The sequence below is a fragment of the Choloepus didactylus genome, chromosome 12 (assembly GCF_015220235.1).
Source record: "Choloepus didactylus isolate mChoDid1 chromosome 12, mChoDid1.pri, whole genome shotgun sequence".
Lineage (NCBI taxonomy): Eukaryota > Metazoa > Chordata > Mammalia > Pilosa > Megalonychidae > Choloepus > Choloepus didactylus.
The window spans coordinates 96814175-96826255 of NC_051318.1; the positions used below are offsets into that span (position 1 = coordinate 96814175).

The 12081-nt window shown below is 40.1% G+C and overlaps 1 pseudogene; it reads left to right on the plus strand.

Moving 5' to 3' along the window:
- The first annotated feature begins 5612 nt into the window (after positions 1-5612).
- On the plus strand, positions 5613-7129 carry LOC119506920 (annotated as a pseudogene).
- Positions 7130-12081: the final 4952 nt, after the last annotated feature.

Sequence of the window (12081 nt, forward strand, 5' to 3'; positions counted from 1 at the left end):
CTTCATATTTGTCTCTTGCATGGCAAATCCTTTTCCTTTCCTGGGTCTTTGTTTGCCTTGACACCTCAAACTTTTATTTAAATATTTTTATTTTTTCTACTGTGTATTTCCTGTGACTGATAACTTTTCTGATAATTTTAGCTGGAAACATTTGAATGGATTGGTGAAGCTCCTTTGGGCAGGAGGAAGGGCCATTCAAAGATAAAGAAGTAAATGTGCAAAGATGAAGATCTAAATGTGCAATCCTCCCTTGGCAATGAAGGTTGGCTCTAAAAGCTGCTGGGATATATCATTATTCACCTGGGGATGCATGTCTCATTAGCCAACTGAGAGTTTGCTTTGTTCTCTTATGCTTCTGACAGTGAGTGACAATTTATGCACCACCTATTAAAGAAATGTTAAGGCATTGAAGTGGTATTTATTAAGCGCAGCCTGTGCTGATCTTTGATAGCCAATTACCTGGTTGAGAGGAAAGATTGTGACTAAAACCAAAGGGGGCATCAGAAGCTTAGGAATCAGTAAAGGCAGGAAAAACATGGCACCATGGAGGCCCCAAATTCTGTTAGTTGGAAGGACATTGCGTCAGAAACTTAATTTACGTGTTTGTCTTGGCTAAAAGTCTACCTAAGATGAGATGCCTGGACTGTTGTTTGTTTCACTTTCTCTTTGACATGGTGCTATTTTTTGGTTTATGAATTTAAACTTAGTTCATCTACAACCATTTCTGACTTAATATTATTAGTTTTACATAGATACTGCTGTTTGCAGTTCTTTTCTCTAAGATGAGTTATTCTTTCATCTTACCAACTTTGACACTAAAGTGACTAGGCTATCAAAATTTATTGAGAGGAGGGACCATAACATTTCCTGAATCATTCGCAACTTCTAGCTGAAAAACTGATTATCTGGGAGGCACTCAATACTCTGAATCCTTATTTTGAGAGGTAGCTCTCTCTTTTTTCCTGGGGTTTATGTCCTTTTCACAGAAAGCTGCAATGTCATGAACAATAGCACCCATACCATACCTGACTACGTTTTTCCCTAGAGTTCTGGGACAGGAAGATGATATGAAAAAGGCTCAGAGAAGTGAGGACAGGGGTTGGAAAAGACTGCCAGATGTAAAAAAAATTGATGGGTGGAATAAAAAGATGATGCTTTTGCATTTTGATGTATTTTCAGGAGAAATTCAGTGACGATTTCCCTAGATTCCTATACCCTTCCAGCAAATAGGGTATTCAGAAATGTCAGGTTGCATCCTGTTATTTTGTTATCCCTGCCAAGTGCTGCTTTGACTGGGCTTTTTTCTTTGCTCAGGATTCTCTCTCCTCTCATGTGTTATCTTTCCTTTGTTTCCCCATGTTGCCGAGGTCCCTGCTGAGCATGTGGCAGGTGTTGGCCAAGTATCTGTTGATTGGTTTCTGAAACCAATCAGAACTGAAACCAATCAATTGATTGAAAGGGTTGCCTACTTTTCAGTAAGCTGACGTCATTTGCATTCCACTTTTTGGGCTCTGGAAGCCAGGACAACCCTGTTGTCATTTGTCCTGTGAATAGCTGGCTGCAGATGCCTGTACCTCTTTGACATATTTTAAAGTCTCCACTTTCCCAGAAGCCTTGATGTTTGTGTTAGTCAGGATTCTCCAGAGAAATAGAATCGGCAGGTTATATATATATTTACATTAAGAGATTTATCATAAGAATTGACTCACATGACTGGGGATTGTCAAGTCCAAATTCAGTAGGGCAGGCTGCACGTTGGAAACTCCAGTGAAGGTGATGTTGAACTCCCCAGGAAAAGCTGGTTGATTGACACAGAGATTGAAATTCTTCTTTCTGACTGCTGAAGTCCTCAGTTGTCTCTTTAAAGCTCCACCTGATTGGATGAGGAGACTTCTCTCATCACTGAAGGCAATCTCCTTTGTTAATTGCAGATGCAATCACCCATAGAGGCAATCAATTGACTGATGATTTAAATCCAATTGTGAAAAGCCCTTATAGTAACAATCAGGCCAGTGCTTGTTTGACCAAACAAATGGACCATAACCAAGTTGAAGTTGACACATGAACGTAAGCATCACAGTGGTCCAAGAAGATTTTACTGGGGATTTTATAGTGGTCACGGAGGAGAAAGGAGATATACTTTAAACATTCCACATCAACAACTTTAAAATCTTTACTAGACAAGTCTTTTTTTTCCTCAGCTGGGTGTCAACCAAAGTTTTCTGCCTCCTTTCCCCCAACTCAGGATCTTCCCTCCATTTCCTGGATTTTCTTTGAGGAACTTCAAAATTTTCACCTCTTTCTCCTAGAGAGCAATAAAAAGCTATCATTATGAGGAATTATTTTACCACCCATTGCCAAGATAATAACTGTTCTCTCTGTATCTTGCACCTCTTAGCTTCATTTTGAAGACTCTTTCTTGACAGATTGCATGCTGTGCTCTCCAGCTGCCCACTTACCTTATTTGAAAGTATATATAGGAAATAAAATGGGAGTACTGTATAACTAAATCTGGTTTATGTTTCCACAAATGATAGCCACAGTTCTAGGCCATCATAATGTTTTAGTACATTCTAAGTATTAATCTTAGAAAAGAGAGCAAAGAACATAAAAAATATTTCCTCTTATTTCTTGGATTCAGTTCTTTTCTATTGTGTCTTTGGGCGTACTTAATTTGTTAGCTGCCTTTACATTTTCATATATCTTGTCAGTTTATTAACTTAGCTGATTATCTTTGATTGAAGCTAGAAAATACATGGGAACACTGAAACCCACAATCGCTAAATGTTTTTGGATACTAATTTCAGCTTCTTTGTGCAGAGTTGCAAAATAAACTTACTTGAATTTTATCTCCCTTACCTTCCCAGCTTATCTTTGCTGAAGAAACATGTTTCACTGAGGAACACAGATGTTTGAAGTAAGTAATAAGTGCTTGTACTGATGGTTTAAAATTCAGAATAGAGACCTGATCAGAAAAATCAGTATTGAAATTTCAAGAAAAATGACTCAAGACCCACAATCTCTCCCCCAAGCAATCTTTCCTTCTGTAATTTCCAATTATTTTGTGTGTCCTTGGAGGAAATTTGTGATAAGATACAGTGGTCAGTTTCACTTCAGGTAACCCTTTTTTTTGTCAGAAATGATTTATAGTGGATGGCTGCATCTGAGCCTACACATCTATCTCCTCCTTTCTTACTGAGCTAGAATTTATCTTAAAAAGACTCAACAAGGTGCTTTTAATAGTGGTAATAATTCTTTTAAGTAGTACTTGGTAGTTTCGTTTTTTTAAAAGAACCCAACTCCAACTCTGGGAGTAATATGCAATGCTTCATGCAATTATGGAATGAATGCCTCTTAATGTTCCCAAATTCTGATTCTGATCCCATTGCTTCTGTGTTCTGCATTCAGTGAGCTACTGCTAGTGGTCCTGGGGTGAAAGGACAGATTGCAGCATCATAATAAATATTCTTACTCATTTCATGCTTGTGTTGTTGAAGTATTGCATGAGATACTTTATGATCATTATCTATAATTCTCACAACAATGATAAAAGGTACTGTTCCAGTTTGCTAATGCTGCCATTACACAAAATATCAGAAATGGATTGGTTTTTATAGAGGGGGTTTATTTGGTTACAAAGTTACCATCTTAAAGCCATAAAGTGTCCAAGGTAAGGCATCAACTATAGGGTATCTTCAATGGAGAAAGGCCATTGGCATCTGAAAACCTCTGTTAGCTGGGAAGGCATGTGGATGGTGTCTGCTGATCCCAGGTTGTGTTTCAAATGGGGTATTTTGTCCTCTCTTAGCTGCAGCTCCTCTTCAAAAGGTCACTCTCAGTTGCTCTGAGTTCCTTTTGTTTGTCAGCTTTTTATATGGCTTCAATGATTTAATTCAGACCCATCCTAAATGGGTGGAAATTGTCTTATCAAAGGTCTTGCCTACAGTTGATTGAGTCACATCTCCATGGAAAAACTCAGTCAAAAGGTTCTAACCTAATCAACACTAATGCATCTGCCCCTACAAAATTGTATCAAAGAACATGGCATTTTGGGGGACATAATACATCCATACTGGCACAGGTACATATGAACATCCTTTTCCACAGAAGATAAACAGGTTCAAGAGGCACACAAGGTCATAGAGCTAAGAAGAAGTAAAACTGGGTTTCAAGCCACATTTCTTTGGCTCCCTGGCAAAGCTCTCAACTATGCCATGTTGTTTCTCTACTTTTTTCCCAAGATTGCGATGCAGCTGTGCATGGTTCTGCATTCTCCTATAACTGATGGGCACCCCCATGATTTGCCTTGCCTGCCATGTCAGAGTCCGAAGGCCATGGCTGGGACGGCTACATTCTTTGAGCATTTTGGACCATCTGACTGAGCTTGCCCTGGCCAGCCTTGGACAATGGGTGAGATTTTTTGGCCTGCCCAGTTTGTCCAGTTTGCTGGCCCCTGGGTTGCCCTCCCATCTTAGCAGAACTTGCTTTTGAGGTCACTTCCATTAGGATAGAGCCCAGAGCCAAGCTATCCCTGAAACTGAATTTCTGGAAAGAAGTTGAATGAAATATTTTAAAACCAAAGAAAGCAATCTCAATTTCCTGTCCACTTGAAGTATTGAAGGATTGTGAAAATCTTTAAGTGAAATAATAAAAGAGCTCAGGTCACAGCTTTGATTGATTTGCTCTGAGTGACTTTTTGCTTGATTGCTCCTGATTTTTGTGCTGGGCCAAGGAGTATTGACCCACATGGCCTGGAAATCTCAATGTTGAGAGAGAGCTTGTAAAAGTTGGGGAGAATAGGGACAGTCACGGTTACCCGGATTATCTTTAGTGCTGCCAACCAGAATCCTGGGTTCCTTGGTCACTAGGTGATTGCTTTAGCAATGGCAGGTTTGTCAGAGCCTGGCAAAGTAGAGCCTGCCACCAACTCCAATAGCCCTAAGGATTTACCCTGGGTCTTGTCGCATCCACATTATCCTAAATGTAGGAAGGGAATCCAAGGTCAAGCAAATTGGCCAGGTTGGAATCCTGATCCCCAGATACCTAAAAACAGACTCTGCTCTTTCTCTCTCTCCTATTTGCCCCTCTATCTACCAAAGTGTGAGTCTTTGAAAAATTCCCCCCAAATGTTTTAAGACATCATCTCACTCATTGGATTTAAATTGAATTCCTGGAAATGACTAATATCCACCCTCAGCAGCTCCAGCAACAGATGCCAAGATGATGAATGAGAACCAACAAAATGCTAATCACACACAAGCCTGGAGGTATAAAATGATAGAACTAAAATCTCTGTGGGCCACCCCTGTTAGTGTGGCAGAGAGAAATGAGCTTGGGATTTGAAGCCAGAGGACCTTGGCAAATCCAGAGGGAACCTCTAAGTGTGAGGGAGTTTGGGCCAATAAAGTCATATGCCTATAAAAGAGGAACAGTGAAAATATTCATCTCACAGTTCTTATTACTATTACATGGGAGTGATGGGTATTGAAACATTTTGTAGACAGCTGGAGTTGGCAACTCTGGCTCCTGCTCCTGGTCCTGAGTCGGTCAGGATGGCCCGGGATGGCCTGGGATGGCCCAGGATGGCCTGGGATGGCCTGGGATGGCCTGGGATGGCCTTCATGGAGAAGCTGCCAGTCAACAAGGGGCTGCTGGACAACACATTGCTGCTGACAGCAGCCATGGAGGTGAGACAGAGCCTGCAGCCCCACATGGAATATAACATTTGGGTGAAGAGAGGCATTTCTGTAGAAACCACTGCCAGATTGTTAGAAGATACAGTGACTTTGATTTGCTAAAAAACAGCTTGCAGACTGCAGGCCTAACTCTACCTCTTGCTCCCCCATCACTGATTGGTAATGTGGATCATGAATTCATAGCTGAGAGGCAGAAAGGTCTTCAGAACTATCTCAATGTTATCTCCACAAATCATATCTTGTCTAGTTGTAAGCTGGTAAAGGAGTTTTTAGATCCCAGCAACTATTGTGCTAGCCATACCGAGATTGCCTTATGACAGGTTCCCATGTTTTGCTGATCAGAACCCAAGTGGAAGGTGGTAGAACCATTGAAAGACATAGATTGAAGGATTAGGAAGAAATATTTCTTGACGAAGATTAAAATTAAGCCCAAGGAATGGCTAGTGTTAAGCTGGGCTGACCTTGGCCCTGGCAAGTACCTATAAGATAATGATTTCAGTTCTATTCAAACTTCTTCCTTCCTGGTTGAATCCTTGCATCTATTGGGTTACCTTTGCCAGACCTAATAAATCCTTAGCATTGCTGCTCAAGTTTGCTAATGCTGCCAGAATGCAAAACACCAGAAGTCGATTGGCTTTTATAAAAGGGGGTTTATTTGGTTACACAGTTACAGGCTTAAGGCCATAAAGTGTCCAAGGTAACACATCAGCAATCGGGTGCTTTCACTGGAGGATGGCCAGTGGTGTCTGGAAAACCTCTGTTAGCTGGGAAGGCACATGGCTGGTGTCTGCTCCAAGTTCTGGTTTCAAAATGGCTTTCTCCCAGGACATTCCTCTCTAGGCTGCAGTTCCTCAAAAATGTCACTCTTAGTTGCACTTGGGATATTTGTCCTCTCTCAGCTTCTCCGCAGCAAGAGTCTGCTTTCAACGGCCGTCTTCAGACTGTCTCTCATCTGCAGCTCCTGTGCTTTCTTCAAAGTGCCCCTCTTGGCTGTAGCTCCTCTTCAAAATGTCACTCACAGCCGCACTGCACTGAGTTCCCTCTGTTTGTCAGCCCATTTATATGGTTCCACTGATCAAGGCCCACCCTGAATGGGTGGGGCCACACATCCATGGAAATATCTCATCAGAGTTATCACCTGCAGTTGAGTGGGACACAATCCATGGAAACACTCAAAGAATTACAATCTAATCAACACTGATAACATCTGCCCACACAAAATTACATCAAAGATAGTGGCATTTGGGGGACACAGTATATTCAAACTGGCACAATTGCTAACTAGAATGTTTAATGGAAAAGGAACTCTGAAGGAACTGCTCTACAAAGCAAAACCAAAAGACTTATTCCTAAAGAAGTGCCGCAACCTTAAGAAGCTTCAGGGTCTTGAACTCCAGCAAATAAAAACATGTGACTGGCAAACATTGGACTAAAATTTCTATGTGAAAAAGGATCCCTTCTGGGCATCTTTGTGCCTCCAATGCAATGCTAAAAAAGTGTGATGCTTCCAATGTGATGCTAGAAAAGTCCCTTTCATACTTCGTTTCTCTATTCTAAAGCATTTTCTGGTTATCTCTTAACTCCTGTTTTTGCTACCTTGATTTCATCTTAGACATTAACACTGTAGCCTAAAGCACAGTTATGTCACTAAGGTCAGAGAAGCAGCTCAAGTTCTTAATTTTTCCTTCAGTTGGAACAGGGAAGGTATGTAGTCTTCCGTTAAGTTCTAACTCTAGGAATGCTATCGTGGCTGTAGAATTCATGGCTGCTAAAGCAACTACTCTAGACCCATAGTTCTTTTTAGTGAGAATATATTGAAACAGACAAACACGTTAACATCAGAAAAAACTCTTGCCAATTAGAAGATCTTCTTAACCCTCAGCAATTAAAGTTTAGTGGATGTGTGTGTGTGTGTGTGGGGGGGGGGTCATTATTACAACACAAGTAAATCTGGCATCTATAGAAACCAGCTCTGATTTTTGAAAGATTTATCCAAATATATCATTTTTTAATGTTTCTCATCTGTTGAAAAGATCCTTTGTCCTGTAATTTGCTTAGGTTATACACTAAAAGCATTAATTTTTAAATCCCAAATTTGCAATCCTATGTTGACATTTCTTTATATGTCATTTTGCTGGGAACCTACAAATGGCCCAGGGCTTTCTTGAGCTCTGGGAAACTCTGCTGTATGTTGAAGAAAGAAGGATAGATGTGAGAGATAGAGGGAATGGGAGATGGCTACGAAGAGGCAGTTTGTCAGATATGGAGGATAGTAAAGTTAGAGACTAATGCTCCTCAAAATGAAATGCTCAATAATAATGTCCCTTCCTTTTAAAAAGTTAGTTATTGACTTCAAGTTGAAGTATGAACCAGAATCTCCTGAACGTCTGCTCTGGGGCTCCGGCCATGACATTGACCAACATTAAAGCTGTTTCATGAGCAGGAGCAAAGCTGTAAAATAGGTTTTTATGTGTAGAAGCTCCCCCAGGCCTTAGGAAGAGTCATTTTGAAGATTGGATTCTCATCTTAACCATTTAGGGAATGTGTCTGCAAGATTTCTGCTTGACCAACCAACTCCACAGAAAGGGGTTTACAAAGCATATTGGCCTAACTATCAGCAACTCTCACTTCCACTCCATTTTTTTCTGAACAATAAGCATTGCCCCATCATAGGGGCTGTAATGAAGATAAAACATGATAATGGTGTGAAGATGCTTTAAAAAATAAAGTGTTTTACAGATGAAGACTCTTACAGGATTCATTTTCCACTTTTGCTTCTCATTGATTCACATTCACCTAATTTATGAGACCTTTGGGGTACAATATTCATCTAAGTTTAATGTGAAGAGTTATTTTGTTTCTCAAACAAGACTTGTCTATGAACACCTTACCACTTTCTTTTGTAGTAAAAGGTATCCTGTGGCTTCTCAATAATATACTTAATGAAGTAAAAGTATAATTTAATCACAATTTAGTACTCTTTCCAAGAATTTTTATTTAATAGTATCTTTTTGGAAGAATTTCCTTTTCATTAAAGATATTCCTTGATATTTACCTCTGAAACTTGAAGTTGGGGATTTTATGTGTTTCTATTTTCATAAGCAGAGGGCAAACAATTAAACAATACTCTTTTTTTTTTTTTAACTCAGAAACCTTCAGGTGATATCTTAAATATCTGTTTGTTGTCTAGATTAAAAAAAAATTTGGAAAGAGAATTTTTTCCCTGCAATTTTCTTGGAATGGATCTGAAAATGACTGTATTTTAAGATAAAATACCTTAGGAAGTGCTTATAATAAGTAATGATGGGTTATACCATTTTTAAGACTAAACATTTATTATAGTTAATGTTTAAAAGAAGAGGCAGCAGTTATGTTTTCATGGACTCGCTAAGGTTATCGGTTGAAGAAGTTTTTTTAGGCCAAATTTTCATGTACAAATGAATTAATTCTTCCAAGATTTAACACCAGTCAGCCTTCTGATTAATGTTTAGATAACCTAATATATGTTGACTTCTGCCAGTTGGATAATGAACCACTGTAACACAGCACGCGACACTATCTTCTGTAAATTTAGGAAATGATCATTCATCAATATTTGGATGTTACCAAGGTTATGGAAATCTAAATATCTCTGGATTTCTTTTTCTGGAAAAATGTTGTGCCTCCAGTAGCTGTGCCTCCAGCCCCAGGGTGAAAAGTTTCCATTCTGGAACTCAATAATTATAAGCTGGCTATTTGCTTAAGACTGGAGGCTAATTCTGAGGGCTTCAGAGAACTCTTTGGATTTCTTCCATTTAGTGGGAGTTTATCTGGACCCCAACCCCCAAATAAAGATTCAATTTTTTGGGGTCTCAAAACCTTAACACCTTAATAATTGCTAAATCAACACATATTTAGACTTCAATATTTAGCATTGCAAAATAGTCACTTGATATTTAAGGATGGGAACGGTCATCTGTTGGATTTTGTCACTAGTAAAATAACAAATGATCTTTTGAGAGAGGAAATTAGCAGCAGATAAGGAATTTATATAGCCTTGTGCTAGGCAACTGACTGCTGTGGAAAGTAGAAGAGGATAGGAGAATAATTTATTTGGAGAAATGTTTGCAATACTCAATCTATATTTAATTGATTCAGCATGCTTAAGAAATGTTAGTGCAAGTTGAGTTTAAAGTACCTTTAAAAATGTGTGCAACTTGACATATCTAGAGCTGAACTCAGCATCTTCTCCCCCTCCCCCCATCCTCCAGCCAGCTTCACATCTTGATCCCCTTTCTCAATCAGTAGCTTTCATGCTCTCCATGTCCAAAATAGAGCTCTGAAGTCATCTTAGAGTCCTCCTTAATGTCAGCCTCACATTTGGCACAAAGTCTTAGCAAGTATTTCAAAAAATTTATTCTCTTCTTTGAATCCTCCAGCTTCATTAAATTACTACAAATAACCCTACCTTATCTCTCACCTTCCTCTATCCCGTCTAGAAATCTTCTACTCGTTTTTCAAAACTTGTTCATTTTTTCCATTAAGATTTACTTAACTCCATTTCCTGGCTGTTCCAATAAAATAGTGGTTCTTAGCCTTGACTGCATTTTGCAATCACCTGAAGTGTTCAAAAAACTGAGTTTGGGTTCAACCCCAAGATACTCAGGGTTAACTGGTCTGGCATGCAGCCTGGGCAATGAAATTTTAAAAACCTCCCCAGGTGATTATTCTAAGTGCAGCCTTCTGATCCTGCTCATGCCCTGGCAAAACTCTGCCCCTTGAGTGGGTGGTAGGGGACGTAGGGAGGGTTCCTGGACTCGCTTCTAACCCAGACAATCTGGCAAAGGGGATGGGATGTTATTTCGTGATTACATTAGGTTATATAAGATTCCTTGCTAGCAAACTCGCTCTCTCTCCCTTCCTGGCTTTGAGGAAGCAACCTACCAACTTGTGAGAGGGCTGTGGAGAGTGCCACGCGTCAAGGGGCTGTGAGTGGCCTTTAGGAGCTGAGAGTGGCTCTGGCCAGGAGCCGACAAGAAGCCAGGGTCCTCTGTAGTATAGCTGCAAAGAAATGGATTCTGCTCACTCCAGTGAGCTTGGAAGCCGATTCGTTGTCAGTCACCCTGGGAGTGAGAACTGAGCCCTGGCTGACACCTTGGCTGCAGACTTTGCAGAGGACCTGGCTAAATTGTGCCCAGATTCCCAGCCTGCAGGAAGAGTGAGGTCATAAATGTGTGTGGTTTTCAGCTGCTGAGTTTGTGGTAGTTTGTTGTGCAGCGTAGAAAGCTAGTATAGGCCCTGTTACTCACTTTCATTGTAATCCACTCCACTTTAGGACACATTTTAAGTTGAAAACATACTTCACTGGTTCAATATCTAAATTCCCTCTGGAATATCCCAAAAGCAGCCATCCTCAAATCCACTATGTTTAAACCCTATGACCCCAAGGGTAGCTCTTCCGCCACCAAAGCCTTTGTGTGAGTGGGAAGGACCATTGCTGAGTGCAAAAGCCAAACCCTCAGCATCTTCTGGGGGTTCTCTTTTTGCTGGTGGTTCCTGGAGGTTGCCTCATGTGGTAGGAAATCCCGAGGTGTTCAGTCAGAGGGAAGGTTCTGAGGACTTAGAGTTTCCACAAGGACAGGGCAAACCCGTTTGATGAAACCTGTTCAAGTGAAGAATCACCCGTCATCTTTTCTTCTGTGTGAGATCTTCCTGTTGAGGTTTGAAAGCTGAGGGCCAGGAGACAGTATTGAAGGGCTTCTCAGGAGGCCTTTTCCTTCAAGATGCACCACTTGGAGTAGATTTAGATTTCCTAACTCAGAATGGAATAGGTGTGTCTTTCCAAGCAGAGAGCATCCTACTGTGAGCTGCATTCAGGGAAAGGTTTGATGGGCAAGTCTGAGAGAATGTGGAGGAGATTCAGAGATTGCCTGATATGACTTTCAAGGTCCTTTCTAACTGTAAGATTATTTGATCCTAGGATCTGCTTTATTCCCACAATAATTTGGTGAGAAGGAAATTAGCATTGAGGTGAGCCAGATGGCCATTAGCACTAGTTTAGTGACAAATGTCCACTCAGCTCTCTTATTCCAGTAACATATATAAGTTGGTTGGACACATTCTCAGACTTTCTAAACCAATTGCCTATTACAGTTCCACTAATGTTATCTTTTAATCATTACTTTAGATTTTTTTTGTGTGTGCATATTATCCAAAATTTGAAGTATTGTCTTTATTTCAAAGGGATGTATTCCTGGTAATTTTCATTTGGTTTCCATGAGTCATCTTACGCATTAGCATTTTTAATTCATGATTTTTTAATAGTAAACTTTCTAGTACTCCTCCTAACTTGAATTTCACATTTAAAATAAAATCCTTTTTCTTTTTTGCAATACATTAGAGAACA